Here is a 22,072-nt window from a genome sequence, read left to right on the forward strand (position 1 = left end):
ATTTAATAAATTATGTTCTATTCCTAAATTCAATGACTGAAGCAACCAGTCAAAATAGGGTGTGCTTCTATGACTACTGATGGGAATATATATTGATGTTATATTTTCTCATCAGTTGGTACTGTAGATTTTCTTACCTTCAAACCCAAACCCAATAGTTTTAATCAAAATAGATCCATTCAAAGGGATTGGGACGTGTAGCTCAGTGATAAAACATGTGCTTAGCATGTTTGAGGCCCTGGGCTCAATCACAGCAACAACAATAACTATATATGTGTGTGTGTGTGTGTGTGTGTGTGTGTGTGTGTGTGTGTGTATTATATATATATAATCTCACATAATTGAAAAGTATAGGCATCAATGTAGGAGTAAGTGTAGGCTGAGATGTAGCAGGAATCTGGATTTGATTTCTCTCTCTGTCTTGGAGAACTACTCTTGTCAGCATTTGCGCTATCCCCAGTGCATTCTATGTGCAGCATATGCTGTACATCTGGACCTTCATCTTACCAACTCAATTCCCAAAGAAAGACAGCATCTTCTTTCCAATTATGTCAACAAGAGTCTTGAACCCATTTCATATAGGTTGAAACTTGCATTTTGTTCCCATTCCTGAAATGATTATTTGGGCTAGAGATGGGGTAAGACATGGGTTATATGCCTGGAATGAACTGGGGGTAGGGTCAGAACAACAAGGACTGAGTATGTTGGAATGACATCCAGTAGGAAGATCAGAGTGCTGCTATCAAAAGAGGAAATGAGGTTTGGGTAGCAAAACCAACCAACCAAAATAATCCTCCCCCAAACCAGATATCTACTAAAATATCAAGTAAAATAAGTATTAGTCATTATCAGAGGAAGAGAGATACCAATAGAGAAAAATTGTAAACCCCCAGGACATGGTCTTTGGTCACTTTCATGAATATGTGGTACATGAATCCAGGGGTACATGGATGAATGAGGCCCACACACATGCACATACTATTCTGGATATTTTCCATTTTCTCCTCCAGAGCACTCTTCACTTCTCTCATTTGTTCTGCTGACTACATCAGTGGACCTCCTTGCCTTTGACTTCCACTTGATTTTGAGGAGCTAGAAAAAGGGAGGATGGGGATTTCTGAGTACTTATTCTTTTTTATAAAATATTTTTTGTAGTTGTCAATGGATCTTTTATTTTTTAAAATTTATTCATATGTGGTGCTGAGTATCAAATGCAGGACCTCACACATGCCAGGCAAGTGCTCTACAACAGAGGCACAACTCCAGCCTCCTGAGTACTTATTCTTACCTCTTTCTTGGGTGACCACTTCAGAGATTCTGTATCCAGTCTTAATATTACATCTATTTGACAGCTCTCCCAATGGCTCTGGCTTCCTCCCTCTTTTTCTCTTTCTTCAGGATAATTTCTTCCCAATTATACAGTGAGGGCTAGGAGTATATGGAGGCCTTGCTCTTACTGGACTTAAGGGATTTCACTAATTATTATGTTTTCTCCACAGTCCATTGACAACTTTGAAAATATTTTTTGCTAAACTCACCTCAAATTAGTTATTTTGGAAATGTTACTCTTCCTATCAGCACCCTGACAGTGAATATGACAAATATAAGTATTTGGTATCTCTAGATGATTGTGTTGCACATGATAATTATTTTTTCTCTCTTATTTACATTTATAAGATTTTTCCATTGGAATATATACTGTTCCATATTTGTATGGGAAAATATATGTAGTGCACAAAGCATGCTCCTATATATTATCTCTTATTTTAATTTATTATGTACAAATATGAATATATAGATGAGCTAGTGGACTAATTACTTGAAGAATGATTCCTATGTCAACTTCTATGTTCAGTCTGGAACAACTTTCTTACTGATGTTTTAGTAATACAATGATTAAATGAAAGTAAAAGTTTTAGCATACTTGTTTTAGCTCAGTGATATCGGCGGGTTTGCACCACCAGCTTCTATATGTTACTTCCTCTGTTTTTTCTGGCTTTTATCTCTTAAAATGTCAAGACCATATGTATGCAGTGAGGGACCATGACATGTTTGCATATATAAAGTCACATCCAGAGGATTTTCCTGAAAATGATAAAATACTTATGGTGAAATTCTTGAAGAATTCCATCCAGTGCATTGAAGTCTTTGAAATGTTTGCTCCCATTTACTAAGATGTTTCTCAATTTTGTGAAACACATTTCCATGACTGCTGAAGTTTATTATAATACTTATAATTAAAGTAGTATCATGAATGAGTAAAATAAAAAGTTAATTGACATAATTATATTGTCTTGCACATATCTATTGTTTTAGCTTAGATTTTTAAAATTTTTATTAAATGGTATTTATGTTTTATTTATTTATTTATTTTTTGGTGCTGATGATTGACTCCATGGCTTCTTACATTCTAAGCACATGCTCTACCACCAATTTAAAAATATGCATATCTCATACTGACAAGTATTGGTGAGAATGTGGGGAAATTTGAACCCTTGGATACTCTTGGTAGGCATGTTTTTAAAATGATACAACCACTGTAGGAAACAGTGTGGCAGTTTCTCAAAAAGTAAAAATAGATTTACCATATTATATATACCAAATTATTCAATTTCTGGGTACATACCCCAAATTATTGAAAGCCTGTGTTTTAAGTAGCATTATTCACAATTATTTGTTCAACAATATATTGTTCAATTTACTGTTGTAAACCACAGTTATTCTACTATACTATATGTTACCTTTTTTATTGTAAACAAATGGGATACATGTTGTTTCTCTGTTTGTACATGGAGTAAAGGCATACCATTTGTGTAATCTAAAATTTACATAGGGTAATGTTGGTTGATGTATTCTGTTATTTTTTCCCTTCCCCCACCCCTCCCACCCCTCTTTTCCCTCTATACATTCCTTTCTTCCTCCATTCTTGCCCCCATCCCTAACCCTAACTCTAACCCTAACACTAACCCCTCCCACGCCCCATTATGTGTCATCATCCACTTATCAGTGAGATCATTCTTCCTTTGGTTTTTTGAGATTGGCTTATCTCACTTAGCATGATATTCTCCAATTTCATCCATTTGCCTGCAAATGCCATAATTTTATCATTCTTTATGGCTGAGTAATATTCCATTATATACATGTACCGCAGTTTCTTCATCCATTCATCAATTGAAAAGCATCTAGGTTGGTTTCACACTCTGGCTATTGTGAATTGAGCAGCTATGAACATTAATGTGGCTGTATCTCTATAGTATGCTGATTGTAAGTCCTTTGGGTATAGGCCAAGGAGTGGGATAACTGGGTCAAATGGTGGTTCCATTCCAAATTTTCTAAGGAATCTCCATACTGCTTTCCAGAGTGGCTGCACTAATTTGCAACCTCACCAACAATGTATGAGTGTACCTTTTTCCCCACATCCTCACCAACACCTGTTGTTGCTTGTATTCTTTTTTTTTATTATTTTATTTTTGTATACAAATGGGATACATGTTGTTTCTCTATTTGTACATGGAGTCAAGGCATACCATTTGTGTAATCATAAATTTACATAGGGCAATGATGTTTGATTCATTATTTTTTCCCTTCCCCCTCACCCCTCCCATCCCTCTTTTCCCTCTATACAGTCTTTCTTTCCTCCATTCTTACCACCCTCCTTATCCCTAACCCTAAACCTAACCCTAACCCTAACACTAACCCCTCCCACCCCCATTATATGTCCTCATCCACTTATCAGCGAGATCATTCTTCCTTTAGTTTTTTGAGATTGGCTCATCTCACTTAGCATGTTATTCTCCAATTTCATCCATTTGCCTGCAAATGCCATAATTTTATCATTCTTCAATGCGGAGTAATATTCCATTATATATATATGCCACAGTTTCTTTATCCATTCATCAACTGAAGGGCATCTAGGTTGGTTCCACAATCTGGCTATGGTGAACTGAGCAGCAATGAACATTGATGTGGCTGTATCTCTGTAGTATGCTGATTTTAATTCCTTTGGGTATAGGCCGAGGAGTGGGATAGCTGGGTCAAATGGTGGTTCCACTCTAAGCTTTCTGAGGAATCTCCATACTACTTTCCAGAGTGGCTGCACTAATTTGCAACCCCACCAGCAATGTATGAGTGTTCCTTTTTCATCACATCCTCGCCAACACCTATTGTTGCTTGTGTTCTTGATAATCGCCATTCTAATTGGGGTGAGTTGAAATCTTAGGGTAGTTTTGATTTGCATTTCCTTATTACTAGGGATGTTGAACATTTTTTCATATATCTGTTGATTTCTTGTACATCTTCTTCTGTGAAGTGCAGGATTATTATTGAGATATGATTTGTATTCCCGGTCATTTGACTCATTTTATTTATTTATTTATTTATTTTTGACACAACTTGGTTCCTCTTTATTTGAGAGTTCCTTTAGGATAGCTCCTCCCTTTGCTGATTTGCTTCTTTGTTTTTCATCTCTTCCTCATGGAATATTTTGCTGAGAATGTTCTGCAATGCTGGCTTTCTTTTTGTAAATTCTTTTAGCTTTTGTTTATCATGGAATGATTTTATTTCATCATCAAATCTAAAGGTAAGTTTGCTGGATATAAGATTCTTGGTTGGCATCCATTTTCTTTCAGAGCTTGAAAAATATTGTTCCAGGTCCTTGTAGCTTTTAAGGTCTGGATTGAAAAATCTGCTGGTATCCATTTGGGTTTTCCCCTGAATGCAATTTGGTTCTTTTCTCACACAGCCTTTAAAATTCTGTCTTTACTTTGTATGTTAGGTATTTTCATTATAATGTGCCTTGGTGTGGGTCTGCTGTAATTTTGTGTATTTGGAGTCCTATAATCCTCTTGAACTTGATTTTCCATTTCATTCTTCAGTTTTGGGAAAGTTTCTGAAATTATTTCATTGAATAGATTGTTCATTCCTTTGGTTTGTTTCTCTAAGCCTTTCTCAATCCCAATAATTCTTAAATTTGGCCTTTTCATGATATCCCATAGTTCTTGGAGGTTCTGTTCATGATTTCTTACCATCTTCTTTGTTTGGTCAACTTTGTTTTCAAGGTTAAATATTTTTTCTTCAATATCTGAGGTTCTGTCTTCCAGGAGTTCTATCCTATTGGTTGTGCTTTCTATGGAGTTCTTAATTTGGTTTATTGTTTCCTTCATTTCAAGGATTTCTGTTTGGTTTTTTTTTCAATATCTCTAACTCTTTATTGAAAGATCTTTTGCTTTCTGTATTTGCTCTTTTAACTGTCGATTGGTGCGATCATTCAATGCCTGCATTTGCTCTTTCATCTCATCATTTGCTTCCCTGATCATTTTAATTATGTACATTCTGAACTCCCTTTCTGTCATTTCTTCTGCCATGCTGTCATTGGATTTTATTGATGTAACATCTAGATTTGTTTGGGGCATTTTCTTCCCTTGTTTTCTCATATTGTTCAGGAATCAGTGGATCATTAAGATATTGCAGATTTCCTCTATCGACTTATAATGTCCCTGAAGATTGCTAGTATATCCCCTCTTATCCTTCAATAGCCTGAAGTCTTGGAGGAAGTTGATAATGCGGTGCTCCTCAAGGAAGCTGCCTCTCTAGGGGTGGCGACCCTCAGGTGGGGTATATTCCCTGATAGTGGGCAGAGGTTCCTCCACTTGTTGACCACTAGTCATCCAAAGGGGAAACAGACTGCAGGCTGAGGCAAGGCCTGTTTGGGCTTGTGTCTCTGGTTTTACCGTCCTTGTGGGAAAACCTCACCTGGCAGGGAAGACTCACCTGGTGGGGAGGTCTTGCTGGTCAGTTCCCCTCCTAGAGGTTCCCCTCAATCTACAACTACTGCCTGGTTTGGGCTGCCTTCCTCCACAACTTTCCCAGGGGCCTGGACCTACCTCGTGTGCCTGGGAGCCTTGCCCTTTGCAGATGAGTCTCCTTAGGTTGCCTCTCCTCAGAGACTCTGCCCGCAGTCCTGGAAATTTTGCTCCGCTCTAAGTGTGTCTCTGTGCGGCTCTTCCACCGAGAAGCAGCCTAGGTCCCCGAACCGTGCTTTGCACCTAATCACCTGGCTATGCGGCCCCTCCTCTGAGCAACCACCTGGAGCCTCATACAGATGCTCAGAGCCCCAGCGACCCGCCTCATGCCTCTTCCTCCAGGCAGCCACCCCATGTTCTGTGTGGTTGCTTGGAGGCCAAGCAACTCACTGCGTACCTCCTCCTCCTCAGGGCAACCCCCCACCCCGTTGTTCAGGAGATTGCTCTGAGTCCAAACAGCTCACCACTCAGCTCTTCCTCTGGGCAGCCGCTGGAGCCCCGGTGGGTTGCTCTGAAACCAAGCATTGTGCTGAGCGGCCTCCTGTACAAAGCTCCCAGTTGTCTGTGTTCACTGCTCCAGCAGGGGGAGGGGTATCTTGCCACTTGGGCTGGGCAGTCTTCCTCTGCAATATTCCCAGGGGCCCGGACCTACCTCCTGGGCCTGGGAGCCTCACCCTTCGCAGATGAGTCTCCTTAGGCTGCCTCTCCTCAGAGAAGCTGCCTGCAGTCCTGGAACCTTCGCTCCGCCCCTCAGCTTGTCTCTGCAGCTCTTCCACCGAGAAGTCACCTAGGTCCTGGGACTCTGCTCTGCCCCTAATTGCCTGCCTATGCAGCCCCTCCTCTGGGCAGCCGCTGGACCCCCAGCGGGCTGCTCTGAAACCAAGCGCTGTGCCGAGCAGCTTCCTCTGCAAAGCTCCCAGTTGTCCGTGTTCTCTGCTCCAGCGGGGGGGTGGGGGTGGGGGCGGGAGGGGTGTCTTGCTGGGCAACTCTACTTCACAAAGTTCTCTGCGTTCCTGGACTACCGCCCCATCCAGGATGCCTCCCCAATGGGAGAGACTCACCTGGCGGCTTTGAGTTGGTCCCAAGTCTCTCAATATCTCCTCTTTTGAATCCTGAGTCCTGGAGCAACATGAAATGCAGCCACCCTCTAGTCCGCCATCTTGAAACCTCCTATATTTTACTTTTTAAATTAAAAATTTTAATTTGTTCTTTTTAGTTATACATGACACTGGAATTGTATTTTGACATGTTATTCATATATGGAGTATAACTTCCCACTTTTGTGGTTGTACATGGTGTGGAGTTACACTGGTTGTGTATTCATGTGTGAATATAGAAAAGTTATGACTGATTCATTACACTATCTTTCCTGTTCCCATCCCCAATCCCTTCCCTTCACTCCCTTTTGTCTGATCTAATGAACTTCCATTCTTCTACCCCCTTAATTTTTTTTAATTAATTTATTTTCTTAGAGCATATAAACAACTATAAGTTGTTTCAGTAGGTCTTCTTGCTGCCATGACTGAAATGCCCAAAATGAGCAATTTGAGTGGAGGAAAAGTTTATTTGGGAGCTCATGGTCTCAGTCCATACACAGCCAGCTCCATCCCTCAGGACTTGAGGTGAGGCAGAACACCATGATGGAAGAGTGGTGAAGGGAAGTGGCTCACAAGATGATCAGGAAGAAGAGAGAGAGACTTCATTCAACAGATACAAAATATGCACCCCAAAGGCATGCTCCTGATGACCCACCTCCTCTAGCCACATCCTACCCACCTTCAGTTATCACTCAGTTAATCCCATCAGGGGAATAATTCATTGATTGGTTTAAGATTCCTATAACCAAATCATTTCTCTTCTGAACTTTCTTGCATTGACTCACACATGAGCTTTTGGGGGAAACTTCACATCCAAACCATAACAATAGTTACACATAATAGTTGGGTTCATTTTGATAAAATCATACATGCATGGAATGACTTACTACATTTCAGCACCCAGTGGCCTCCATTCCTCCCCCCTCCCTCCTCCTATTCTCCTTCCTCAACTACTGCTCTTCCTTTCACTTGTTATTATTTTATATCTGATTGGTCCTTTATACATATTCATACAGGGTAATTCACTATGTTATACATAGTGTGAGTTTGTTAAATTCAGTCTGCATTTTCTCCCCTTTACTAGTCCCCCCCAACTCTCAATCTCCTACTCAATTGATCTTCTTGATATATTTATGATATATGATCTCCTTCCCACTTTCCCCCTTATTTTGCTCTAGTTTCTGTATATGAGAGAAAATGTTCAATCCTTGATTTTCTCTCAGGCTTATTTCAGTTAGCATGATGTTCTTCAATTCCATCCATTTATCAGCAAATGCCATAATTTCATTCTTCTCTATGGAAGAGTAAAACTCCCCTATATATACATACCACATTTTCTTAATCTGTTCATCTATAGATGAGCAGCTAGGTCGGTCCCATAATTTGGCTATTGTGAATTGTGCTGCTATAATCACTGATGTGGCTTTGTCACTATAGTATGTTGATTTTAGTTCTTTTGGATAAATACCAAGAAATGAGAAAGGAGGGTCATATGGTGGTTCCATTCCTAGTTTGTTGAAGAATTTCCATACTGCTTTCCACAGTGTTGTACTAATTTGCTCTCCAGCAATGTACCCTTTTCCCCATATTCTTGCTAGCATTTATTATTATTTGTGTTCCTTTTTGTTTTTATTTGTTCCTTTTAGATATACATGTATTATTTGTATTCTTGATACTTGTCATTTTGATTGGAGATGAGATCTTACTGTAGTTTGTATTCACATTTCCCTGACATGTATAGGTGTTGAACATTTTTTATGTATTTGTTCGCTATTCACCTCCCTTCTTTTGAGGAATGTCTGTCTAGGACTTCTGCCCTTTTATTGATTGGGTTTTTGTTGTTGTTGCTGTTGTTTTGGTGTTAAACTTTTTGAGTGTTTTGTATATTAATCATAATCTGTTGAAATATAAGAAAGCTCTTGATTTATGAATGTTGATATTGTATCATGTACTTTACTGAATTCATTTATCAGCTCTAGAAATCTAGTGGAGTTTTATGGGTTTTCCAGATATAAGATCATGGGATCAGCAAATAGAGATAATAATCTTCAATTCACTTTGATTTGACTTTTGTGCAGAGTTGGAGATAGGAATCTAGTTTCATTGTTCTATAGTCAGTTTTCTCAACACCATTTGTTAAAAAGGTTATCTTTTCTTTAATGTATGTTTTTGGTAGTGTTGTCTATTATCAGATAACTGTATCTATATGGGTTTTTCTCTGTGTCTTCTATTTTATTCCATTAGCTTTTGTGTCTATTTTGATGCTAATATCATGCTGGTTTTGTTACTTTAGCTTCGCAGTATAATTTGAGATCAAGAATTGTGATGCCTATTGCATTGCTCTTCTTAATCCAGGTAGTTTGGCTATTCTGTTTCTTATTATTCCAAATGAATTATAGAGATATTTTTTCTAATTCTGTGGGGAATTTCATTGGGATTTTGATGGGGATCACACTGAACCTGTATAACATTTTTGGTAATATGGGCATTTGGACAACATTAATTCTGCCTGTCCAAGAACATGAGAGGTCTTTCCATCTTCTTGTGTCTTCTTCAATTTCTTTCTTTAGTGTTCTACAATTTTTATTGTGGAGATCTTTTGCTTCCTTGGTTAGTTTAATTCCCAAGTATTTTATTTTTTTGAAGTTATTGTCAATGGGATATTTTCCCTGATTTCTTCCACAGCAAAATCACTGTTGATGTACAAGAAAACTCTTGACTTATGAATGATCTTGTATCATGCTACTTGATTGAATTCATTTAACACCTCTAGAAATCTAGTGGAGTTTTATAGATGTAAAATCTTGTTATCAGCAAATAGAAATAGTTTGACTTCTGTTTTTTTCTATTTGTATCAGTTAAATTTCCTTTTCTTATTTAATTGCTGTGGCTAGAGTTATGAGAACAATATTGAATAGAAGTAATGAGAGTGGAAATCCTGTCTTGTTCCTGAGTTTAGAGGAAATGCTTTCAATATTTGTACCTTCAGTATGATGTTGGCATATATGATGTTTGTTATATATAGCCTTTAAAATGTTGAAGTAAGTTCCTTCTGTCTCTAGTTTCACCAGAGTTTTTAACATGAATGGCTGCTTGATTTCATCAAAGACCTTTATGACATCTATTGAGATGAACATATGATTCTTATCTTTAGTTATCTTTATGTGGTAAATTACATTTACTGATTTTCATATGTTGATCCAACCTTGCATTCCTGGGATGAAATTCACTTGATAATGGTGTATTATCCTCTTGATATGTTTTTGAATGTGGTTTGCCAATATTTAACAAAAATTTTCCATTTGTGTTCATCAGGGATATTGGTCTGTAGTTTTCTTTCCTTGATGTTTCTTTGTCTGATTCTGGTATTGGGGTTATACTGATTTCATAGAATGTATTTCAGAGTGTTCACACACTTTCAATTTTATGGAATAATTTGAGAAAGATTGGTTTAGTTCTTCTTTAAAGGTCTGGTAGAACTCAGATGAGAATATATCTGGTCCTGGGCTTTTCTTTGTTGGAAGACTTTTATTTTTCTTGTATGAATTCTAATTAAGAAACATTACATTCAGAATTATAGCACTCAGTGATACTTTTCAGATATTATAACAACTTCTTTGCCACTTAAGGGGTACATAGGGTACAGCTGTTTATCTGAATGTATTCTTAAATAAGTCACTACTACCACTCTAATTTTCTTAGTTGTAGCTGTTACAGGTTACTGACCGCAAGTTCATGTTCCAGACTTCCTTTGCCAACACAGATTAATTACAACGTAACCACCCCCATAGTCTTAGGGTGAATTGGGAAAGGGCCGGTTAGATGAAGAAACAGGCCATTCCTTGGTAAAAGTTTGTAGCGTTCTTTCCCAAGACATCTTCTTTTAATTGAGAACTTCCATTTTTATCCTGTGTTCCTCCTCTGCCGTTTCACACTCTTGCTCTATCTGCTGGATTTTGGCCACATGCACCTCATTCATTTGTATCAGCTGCCTTTGTAAGATGGACATTTGTTGATGGCGTTCTTCCTCATTCATCTTTTTAAAAGCACCTTCCTGAGAGGTTTTGCTCCTGTAGTTTTTATTGGCTGTTATTCTGACAGCTGAACACAAGGGTTCAGGTTGAGAGGTCCCCTCACATACTGGAAAATGTGTGAACTCTCTCATCATCGCACAGTTCTCTATTTGAAACAGCAAATGATTCTGGGGCTGCGGAGTCAGGGTGTAGTCGGGCTCCTCCTTGGGAGGGCTCTGCAGAAAGTACAGCTGCTCAGGCAGCATGCTGGTGATCTTCTCCTTTCCCAGGACGTGGTATTCAGCAGCCGGCTGACCTCTGCTTCACTTTCTCTCTCCTTTCATGGGTCATAATTTTTTTGGTCAGAGCCTTGATGTTCTCCCAGCACTTCTTGAGCTACTTGAAATCCCGCAGTGACACACTTGGTTGAGAGTTGTATTCGTGGGCAAGCGCTTGCCAGGTCCGCTGCTTGAGGGCGATAGTTCAGGCATCGCTTTTCTTACATTCCAGCACATATTTGTACTTTTTTACCAAAGTCTTTTCCAATCCGAGAAGTATTTGGCAGGTTTTATAATTTCGTTGTTTTGCATTTTCCACTCTCTTTCTCCAGGCCCTTAGCCGTGGAGACCCGGGGAGGGGCAGGCGAGGCGCGAGCCTGCGGCCTGGACTCCGCTCCCACGCTGGGCGGCCAGGAGGGCCGCGGACTCCAGAGCCCAAGGCGGAGGCGGCGCACCCCTAGCCGGCCAGGCCCCGCAGCGCGCCGCGGCCACAAAGCACGAAGCCGCCGCCCCCTCGTGGGCCTCCGCCGCCTGGCAAGACTTTTAAGTGTTGTTTTACTTTCATTATTTTGCCTGAGTTTGTCAAGGTTTTCTACATTTTCCTGGTTCAATTTGGGCAAATCATATGGGTGTAGAATTTTTTTATTCTCAAATTCATTGCTTTTATCTCTTAATTATTTCCTGCCTTCTACTGATTTTGGGATTCATTTATTCTTCCTCTTATACGTGATTGAGTAGAGCATAAGCTTATTTATTTCGGATCTCTTTCTCTCTTTTTTAAATGTTAAAAAATTTTTTTCTCTCTCTTTTTTTTAAGGAGAAAAGATTTACTTTGGTTCATATTAAAATAAAAAAAATTAGAGCTTTATAGTTACACATATGGTTGGGTTCATCCTGACAAACTCATTCTAATTTTTTAGAATGTAGGCACTCAGTGCTATACATTTTCCTGCTAGAATTGCTTTCTTACTGTCTCAAAATTTTTGATATGCTGTATCTATGTTCTCATTTGTAAGAATTTCTTGACTTCGTATATTATCCACTTTTCATTTAGAAGAGCATTGTTCACTTTTCATGTGTTTACATTGCTTTTATTATTTTTTTCTGTTTATTTGTAGTTTTATTCCATTATGATCCATTATGATCTGGTAGATAATTTTTTTTTTTGTCTTTACTGATACATTGTGACCTAGAATATGGTCTATTTTGGAAAAGGATCTGTGTGCTGCTGAGAAGGCATTAAGTTCAGTTGTTTTGGCGTGAAATATTCTGTAGAGGTATACTAGGCCCTTTTGTTTAATTGTAATATTTAGGATGAACATATCTTTATTGATTTTATGTTTGGGGAACCTGCATATTGGTAATAAGGGTATGTTAAAAATCACCCAATATTTTTGTTTTGAGGTCTATCTGAATTTAATATCAAGAAGTATTTTTTTCTATGTAATTAGGTGCATGGACATTTGGGGCAGATGTATTTAGTACATCTTCTTGTTGGATTCTTCCCTTAATCAGGATGTAGTGATCTTCGTTTCTTTTATTTTTTGCTTGAAATCTGCTTTGTCAGCTACTCCTTCTTGCTTTTGGATTTCATTTGCAATAAAATATATTTTTTTATCCTTTCACTTTCATTCCTGTGGATCTCTTTACCTCTCAGATGAGTTTCTTGCAAACAATATATAGTTTGAACTTGTTTTTTAATCCATTCTTCTAATGTGTCTTTTAATTATGTAGTCAAGACTATTTACATTGTGTTATTATGGACCTATTTGTAGTTTTCCCCCATTTTGGTTTGCTTGCTATATTTAATTGTCTTGTTTTCATTTAATTGGCTACTCTTTCAGTGAAATTTCTCTGTTTGGGAGATTTGACTTTTGTTTTTGGATTCCTCTGTATGTAGTATGCCTTGGCTGGCAATTGTTTTCTTTTAGAGCTTGCTGTATCTTACTCCAGGCCCTCCTTGATTTTAGAGTCTAAGTTGATAGACCAGGAGTGAGCCTTACTGGTTTGCTACAAATATGACCTGATATTTTTTCTCTTAAAGATTTTAGTATTCTTTTATTATTTTCTATGTTAGGAATTTTGATTGTGAAGTGTCTTGGAAACATTTGTTCTGATCTTGTGTGCTGGGGGTTCTTCTATATGGGGGCATCTATCTCTTTTTTATTATAGGGGGGAAATTCTACTACTATGTCACTGAAGACATTCTATTAAGAATAGGAATTAGCTTTTACCTTGCATTTCCGGTTCTCTTCTATTCCCATGACTCTCAGATTTGTTCTCTTGATTCTGTCCCAGAGTTCTTATATATTCCATTATGGACTTTTATTTTTATTTCTGTATTGAATACTGAGTATTCAAGTTTATATACCCTGTTTTCAAGGCCCAAAGTTCTATCTTCAAGGCCCAAAGTTCTATTTTTAAAGCAATCTAATCTTTTGGTGATGGTTTTCATTGAATTTTTAATTTGATTTATTTTGTTATTCATTTCCAGGAGTTCTGGTTGATTTCATTTTCTCTATTTCTTAAATGAAAGGATATTTCATCTCCTGTATTTGCTCTCTTAATTCATTCCTTAGATCTTCTTTTGGTTCATTGAACATTTTAATAATACGATTTTTATAGCCATTCTGTGGAATTTTTTTCCATTTCTATACATTTCTATCTTTAGTTTGGGAATTATGCATTTTGAAGGGAGATTTGTTTGCCTGTTTCCTTATGTTTTCAAAGGTCTTGTACATTAGTTGAGATGGATTTCCCTTGTCCTTTAGGTGCAGTTATCATTTTTTTTCTGGGACTTCTCTCTGTTTTTGATGTATGAGTAGAAATCCAAGCATGGGTCCTGAGGACCCTTCTGGTTATTCTTATTTGGAGTCTGGTTGTTGTTTTGAGGTGTTTGTGTCCCCTATTTTACGTGTTGAAGTATTGTTGAGGCTTGACTGGGGCTAGATTATGTTTGGAGAGAGATTTGCTGTTACTTGACTGAGTTGTGAATTTTGCTCAGTAGCAGGATCTGTACTCTGTGATCTTGAGGTGTCCCAATCATTTCTCATCCACTCAAGTAAAAGTGGGGAGCCAGAAATAGCAATAATGTTAGCAAAGAGTATACAGCGTTAAGATAAATGTCCAGGGTCTACTTTGACATCTACACACTTATTATCATCTATGTAAGAACAGTGAATCATCATTTAACATTAGCACCAACAATAAACAGCTATGAAGTAGATCAGGCATTAAATAACAGGTGTCTACTATTTCATCCATTGTATTAATAATCACAACATGATTGGGGTAGTAATTACACAAACTATACAATTCTGATGGTGGAATTAGTTTCCTTTTAAAAATTATTTTTAATTGTAGATGGACATGTTATTTTATTTATTTTTATGTGGTGCTGAGAATCAAGCACAGTACTTCACATGTGCAAGGCAAAACTCTACCACTGAGCCACAACACCAGCTCCTTGGAACTGCAGTTTCTTAAGTGAAGAGAAAACAGGGTATGGAGGAAAGAGATTGTTTTGAAATATTTAAAAGTGGGCGAAGGAGAGATAGAAGATAGGTAGCAGATTATGGTTATAAATAAGAAAGAGTAAAAATAACTAAGAATAATAAGCAAAAGAGGGCAAGAGGGAAAAAGAAAATTTGTTAGTGAGGAAAGAGTGAAGAAGCAATAAGAGGAACAAAAATCAAGGTATGAACAAACAACAAATATAAGAATATTATAACTCAAAACTACATATTATTTTACTCCACCTAAGTCAACTCAAGTGTAAATAATTATGGGTGAAGATAAAAACACTTAAAAGGAAGGTAAAATGGTATAAAATATGCATGTATATATATGAACATATATCTATATCTATATATATATATATATATTTTTTTTTTTTTTGTATAGTAAGAATACCCCTCAACACACATGCATACAATCATACAGAATGGAAAAAAAAACTTTTTTTCCATAAATAAATAAATAAAATTAAATTTGAAAAAAAATTAAAAATTAAAATAAAAAAGTTAAAACATGGGGAATATAAACAAAAGGAAAATTTTTTGATGAGAAATAAAGGATTGTTTCTGCTGAGGTGAAACAATCCTCTGTTTGGCAATGATGAATCTGCATTCCTCGTGTTTATTTTTGGACTTTGGAACTTTTGTGTCAAGCAAGAGCTGGGACTGTTAAGTTCAACATCTTTGTATTTCTCACTGAACTTCCAATTGTGGCTAGGAACCAAATCTGATTGTAGTAGTTCTCAGTTTCTCATCTCCAACGATAGCATGGTATAGATTGGGGAGTGCTGACAAACTGTGTATTCCTATAGCAGGGACTGTGTAGAATTCTAAATTGGAAGTTTTAGTAGTTAGGATGTAGTCTTGGTTGAACTTTGGAGCTCTGTTGGTGATTATTGGAGATTTGATCCATACTCCCTGTTTCCAGGGAGATGCTGATCTCTGCCCCATGTCTTGGCCTCAGGAGCCTCCTGTACATTCCACTTTTAGGCTGCAAAGTCTAAACCTCCACAAGTTTTGCATTCACCACTATGAATGTGAATCACCCAGGTTCAGACCTGGAGTGAAGATGCTCCTGTCTGGCCAGTATCGGCATCTTCTCAATAACTCTTATGGGATGCCAGCAACAAAGAGATCTCTCTCTCTCTGTCCTTGATGACTGAAGCCTGGATGACCTGTTCACAATTTTCTTTGTGCCTGTTTCAGTCACATTGGTCCAGTCACACTCTGGGGCTATAATAGGGGGCTGCTGGATCATGGTGGCAACTTTTGTTATGAGTTCCTAATCTTCTGCCCCTGCTCACAGCCACACAGCACTAATAAATGGTTCCTGTTCCAGGGACATAGTTCCTATAAACTATTCATCCATGGGAAGAGCAATTTTTGTTGCTTTTCACTCAAACCACTTCCCCCACTAATTCTGTGTCCACAGAAATCAGTCTACTTATCTATTTCACAAGTTCCCCAAGCTAATTTTTTTCACCACACTTTACTCTCTCTTGCCTGTTTCTGTCCTCTTAGCACCCATGACTACTGTGCCAGCCCAGCTGGCACATCTATATATATATATTTTTATATTATGTTCATAGTTTCTGACTTTCTGTGTCTCTATGATTTCTTCTACTGTCCAGTATTGAATTTCAGTGAGTTCTCTGAGTGACCCACCTCACCAAGGAGTGGTCTTCCTGCTTTTTAAATTTCGATCCAGGGAACTGCTGGGAAACACATTTATCCTCTAATCTTTCATCTTCTCTCCTATATATCTTAATTCTTGAGTGTTTTACTCCCCTCACTTAAACTTGTGCCTCTGGTGAGTTCCCCTTTTGCTTCATGCTCTGTCACAGTCCTGTCCAACAGTATATACCCTTTGTAGTGTATTAAGTTACCCTATTGATAATCTAATGTGTCAGTGTTTATTTCAGATCTTTAGGAGAATGATTATTTCCCAGTGTCATCCATGACCTCACAGGCACATATTGGTAGGAGGTTATTTCTGGTGGATACAAACTATTTGGCTTAAGTTCTGAAACTCAGGATTGCCTTAGGAGTTGAACAGTCACATGCAAAATCTAGACAGGTTTCATGTTTTGTCACAATACAGGTTTTTCAAAAACTAAATGTTTTTCTATTTGATTCTAGGTAGTTCCATGTCATAATAATCACAGTCACAGATTTTTTTCTTCACATAGATTTCTTGTATTGAGATAGGGTCCTGCTTTGTTGTCCAGGCTGGTTTTGAACATCTGGCTCAAGTGATCCTCTTGCCTCAACTTTCTGGATAGGTAGATGAGACCACAAGCATATGCCACTATTCCAGATGGTACATAGTTTTTAAGTCAGTTTATTCTAGTTAACTAAGTACAGTATTGATATTGGGGCTGCTCATTTTTTCTAGTCTTAAATGATCTCTGATCTGAGGCAATTTTAAATAATATACTATATTAAGAGATACTAGAAAACTTTTTCTGAAAGATTTATTTATTTATTTATTTATTTATTTTGCCTGTCAAAGCCCACTTAATAGTATGTAGGAGCCCTAGGTTTAATTCCACATCACAAGGAAATTAAAAAGAAAAAAAAATCTTCCAACAGAGTTAGAGTTCTAGACTTTAAATACTATTTGGTATTCATCTATCATTTCTGCACTGATGGTTGGTTTAGTTCTGGTATAGAAATTTGTTTTTCTAATCCAGTGGGATTTCAAATTATGGCACACCAGTCAATTTATACTACAGATTACAATGAATGCACTTTCTTTTCCTTTTTTGCTTTTCTCTTTAAAATGGGGATTAAACTCAATACCTGGAACAAGCTAGGCAAGTCCTCTGCCTGTAAACTACATTCCCAGTGCCGTTTTAATTTTATTTTGAGACAGGGTCTCAGTTGCTCAGGCTGATCTCAAATTTATAATCCTTCTGCCTCAGCCTCCTACACAGCTGTGAATACAGGTGTGTGCCACCACACCTGGTTTGAAAGCCACTTTTTAATAAAAGTATGATTTCTTTCAGTCCCTACCCTCTTTATTTGAATCTATCTTCTAGGATTTCCCTGAAACACAGGATTAAGGAATACCTGCCAGTATTATCAGCCTGGAATATTTGAGTTCTCACTATCCTGTTAAACCTTCTTCACTCATTCATTTCTTTATTTTAGGGTCTGTTTGGAATAACACCTTAATTCCAAAATTCAAGTTTGTTTTTTTTTTTAAGTTTGTCTTATGATTGACTTCAAATTTTAAGGGTATCATAAAGAACCTAGGTTTTCTGGATCCTTCTAATTCATCTTCCTTAGTTTGTAGGTTTTCTGCTCTCCAGTTGTTGCCTTACAATTGAAAGATGGGTGTGGGAAAAGAGTTTCCCCTATTATGGAGGGAAAATAATCAGAAATTTCCCAAATGGGTCCCCATTGTTTATTAGCTCTTGTATGTTGGGCAAAACTGTGAGAAAGTATCTGATAAGAGAGGAATGGCATGGTCTTGGTGACATTGACAAATAAGATTATCAGTGATTTAAACCAATATTACAACAACCAAACAGAGACACAAACAGAATAAACCTGATTTTATAAATTTACTAGGCAAGGGAATAGAAAGCCAAAAAAGAAGTTTACTAACTGGGAAAAGTCAGAATTCTCTAACTATGAGAAAGAAGGAGTTTGTGCTTATGCTAAAACTAAACTGCAGAGAAGAGATGAGTTCATGAGCAGGAACACATTGGGTGAAAACAAGTCCTACTGTTCACTGATCAGGACAGCATTATTAGTTTCAGCTAGAATTTTCTTTTTTTCCCCTTCCTTCTCCTTCTTCTTCTAAATTGCTTGTTAATTAGTGCTGCTTGATTCATGAATTGTTCTCTGCTTAAATAATTTCTCCCAAATTTTAGTGTGCCTAAGTTTATTTATTTATTTTCTATTTATTTATTTTTTTGAGACAAGGTCTTACAATATCTTTCAGTCTGCCTCCAACTCCTGGACTCAAGTGATTCTTCTGTTTGAACATTCCATGTAGCTGGGATTATAGGTGTACACTACTACTCCTAGCTACTCAACTTATTTTCACCAAAGTATCTTTCAAAGAATTTGTCTATTTCCTCTAAATTGTGTCATTTACTAGCATAAACTTGTTATAATTTTCTTTAATTTTATTCCTAATATCTGCAGAATCTGTAGAGATGTCATATTTCTCATGCTTGATATTGGCAATTCTTGCTTTGTCTCTCCTGATCACTTTGGCTAAAGATTAATATTCTTAAAAAAACAAGGGTTTGCTTTATTTATTTTCTTCTGTTGTTTTCTTGTTGCCCTCTGCTCTGATATTTACTGTTGTCTTTTTTCTGCCTATTTTACATTTTGTTCTTCTTTTTCTATTTTTAGCTTTCTGGAAGAAAATTACTTCATCCTAATTAACTCACAAAAATAACATCGCAATAAATGATTTAAGGAGACCACATCAATTTGATCACCCTGAATTCTATACCATTTCAGTGAGCTTCTGTACAGTCAGAAGACCTTCCTCCATGGAAGAGGTTTAACTGATGGTTTTACATGTTATGCTTTCACTGTCAATTAAATTGTTATGCCAAAGTAACTTGGTCATGAGAGCTGATTTTCATTTCTTCCATTTTAACTTCTTGATTAGACTAATTCATTTGCATGTCTGAACTGTTTCAGTCCCTGATTCGTGGAATTTGGAGCACACTCCAAAAACTGTTTTCTTATAAAAGCAAAAGCCACCAAATTGCTGCTGCAGTGGCTGGTCTCCCTAAGGATTCTGGTAAGTGACATCAGGTCTTGAGGGCTCAGCAACACTTCTTCCACGGAAGCCTCCAGTGATGGCATGACCTAGTGTGTGCCTGAGAGCAGAGCCCATAGCCATGCCAGCTTCAGGGCATGCCACCTGGGCCACAAAACTGACTGTGGGCTGAAACACTGGGGAGCCCACTGTAGATGTGCTGGCCAGGGCTCAGCTCTCATATGATGGGCACAGCTGGCTGCAAGGGCCATTAAGAGAACTGTGCCTTCCTCTTCTTCCAGGATTGTAAGTTTGTAGTGGAAATCTTCAAAGAGCCTAGCCTATTCTGTAAGTAATGAGAAAACTCTTCTATTTTTAAGGTGGAAATTGAAGTGATTGATTTGCAATCTTTTAAAATTTCTTTCTTTTTAAATGTAGGACTTCAGTACGGTATATTTTTTGAAAATGATTTTCTTTTCTTTTTTTGTGTGTGACAATACTTTTTATTTGTGGTGGTTAAAGGACACAGGGAGGTGCCCTTGCAGGCACTAGGCAGGAGTTCTGGGTAGAGCTTCTTCCCAGGGATCCCCTCTCAGCTCAGCACCATGGAATCACAGCTGCCTCCTGGATGAGCAGCCAGCAGATCTGGTGGGGTACAGGGAGGTGCTGCCTGGAGGCCCACATCAAAGGAGACAGTGATATCAATCCCCAAGGCCGGTGTCAGGAGAATTGACCTGGCCAAAAAGAGATCAATACAACTCTGTCCTGGCATCATCATTCATTGTAATATGGTCAATAGTTGCCATGAAGCTCAGGAGCTTGCTAAGGATGTGAAACCGAAGTTTCCCTCCTTTGCTGGTTTTCCTATCTACTTTCTTGTAGATTTTGCTTTGTAGCTTTTGGATTGCAAACCACTGCCTTCCCATGGCCACCTGATCATTGGGATCCAAGGAGCTGGTCTTTTGTTCTATGAGTTCTCAGAGGAGCTGGTGGTAAAAGTCATCATCATCAAATATTTCTTCAGCCATGCCCTTTAGGTGAACATTGGCAGAAACTTGAGGAAGGATCTCCAGTTCTCCTGGCAAACCCTCTAGGACAGGTTGAGCTTCTGGTTCATGTTTGCCAAGAACTTGGTAGATTGAATCCTTGGTCTTTGTTCTTTGAAGTAATCTTTCTTTATCCATCAGAATATGATCAATCTGAGTCAAGATTGACTGTTCAAATGCACCAAAACCATTACCCAACTTTCCAGAAGCCAGCTTGGTTTTAACGTGCCTCTTCTGCAATGTTCGGTTCCTGTAGACTGTGAAGTCAGCAAAACGCTTTGCCATGAAGCTGGGATAGTCATCCATCTCCAGCTTCCTCTTCCAGTGGGGCCTTTCTCCACTTCTTCTCTTTACTAGCTCATCATCTTCACTAGAAATCTCCTCATTTTCCTCTTTGGGTTTCGTCCCATCTCCAGGTGTCTAGTGTCTGGGTACTGGAAAAGTAACTCTGCCTGAAGATCTCACAATGACCTCAAAAGTGCTTTAAGAGCTTTGTGACTATTTTTTAAGGCACTGGCAAATTCTGGGCCACCTTTGTCCTTGAAAACAGGAAAAACGTCTGATTGAGGCAGCTGATTGGTTGCCAACAGAGCTTTTTGTAGTTTGATCCTTCCTTCCAAGAGCTGGTCCCATGGCTGATTTTTCATGGCTCTTCCTTTCTCCACCTTCTCAGAAACCTTGATGCTGGAGAAGGTCAACACCACACCATCATCTTCACTGCTCTTGTCTCCAGCCCTGTCTTCCTCACTCTCACTCTCCCCATCTTCCTCAAGGTCCCCTTCTCCATGCCACTTTCTTCTTCTTCATCTTCCTCCTCCTCACTGCTCCAAGGTTATCCATCCCCTTGGCATATTTCTCAAAGTCACTAATACTCTGGAAACTGAAGCCTGGTGTTTTTGCAGAGTGGCTTCTGCTTTTTATTTCCTTCCTGCCAGACTGCTCTTCCCATTGTCCTCAGTATCCTGTTCCTCAGCAGCACTCAGGTCATCCTCATCAGATTCCTCAAAACCCAGTCCCTCTGAATCTCCATCTCCAGGCCCTTCCTCATCAGGTATTCCATCATTGGATGAACCTGGTAGAGTCTGCTCCCAATGGTCTTCCTTCCAAGCTTTCCTAGAGGTTGTCTTGCCAGAATACCTTTTGTCTGTGTCCAAGAGGGAGGTTGATGCCAGTTTTCTAATGCTACCCGCTGCCAGGTAATCACCTTCTCCATCTTCCCCTTCATCAAACCTGTCAATCACTCTGGCAGCAGTGGCCTCCTCCGGGTTGGCCTCAGGATCCGCCTCTAGCAGTCACAGATTCAACTGTTCCAACTGCATGGCCAGCGGCTGCATCCCTGCCATCATCACCAGGCCCAGGGATGCCCTGTCCACGTTAAAGTGCATGGCCCAAGCCTCTGTTCAAATGCTCTCTCCCAGGTCATAGGCTTTCATGCAGACCTTTTGCTGCAACATAGTCAGGAATGGAGTGGAGTCTGGCGCTCAGCTCCAGACCCTGGAAACAATTTTCCAGGAATCTTTTGTATAAGTTTCTACATATCTAAATATTGACCACCAGTTTTATCTTTCCTGGAATGTCTTGTAAATAGGAAGC

General features: G+C 38.5%; 3 pseudogenes; 1 reads left to right on the forward strand and 2 right to left on the reverse strand.

Annotated features, from left to right (window-relative positions):
- Positions 1–22,072, forward strand: part of LOC124961765 (LIM homeobox transcription factor 1-alpha-like) — a 268,694-nt pseudogene that overhangs the window by 166,511 nt on the left and 80,111 nt on the right.
- On the reverse strand, positions 10,692–11,501 carry LOC124961763 (myb/SANT-like DNA-binding domain-containing protein 3; annotated as a pseudogene).
- Positions 20,135–21,822, reverse strand: LOC124961762 (protein AATF-like; annotated as a pseudogene).

The sequence above is a fragment of the Sciurus carolinensis genome, chromosome 12 (genome assembly GCF_902686445.1).
Source record: "Sciurus carolinensis chromosome 12, mSciCar1.2, whole genome shotgun sequence".
NCBI classification, from domain to species: domain Eukaryota; kingdom Metazoa; phylum Chordata; class Mammalia; order Rodentia; family Sciuridae; genus Sciurus; species Sciurus carolinensis.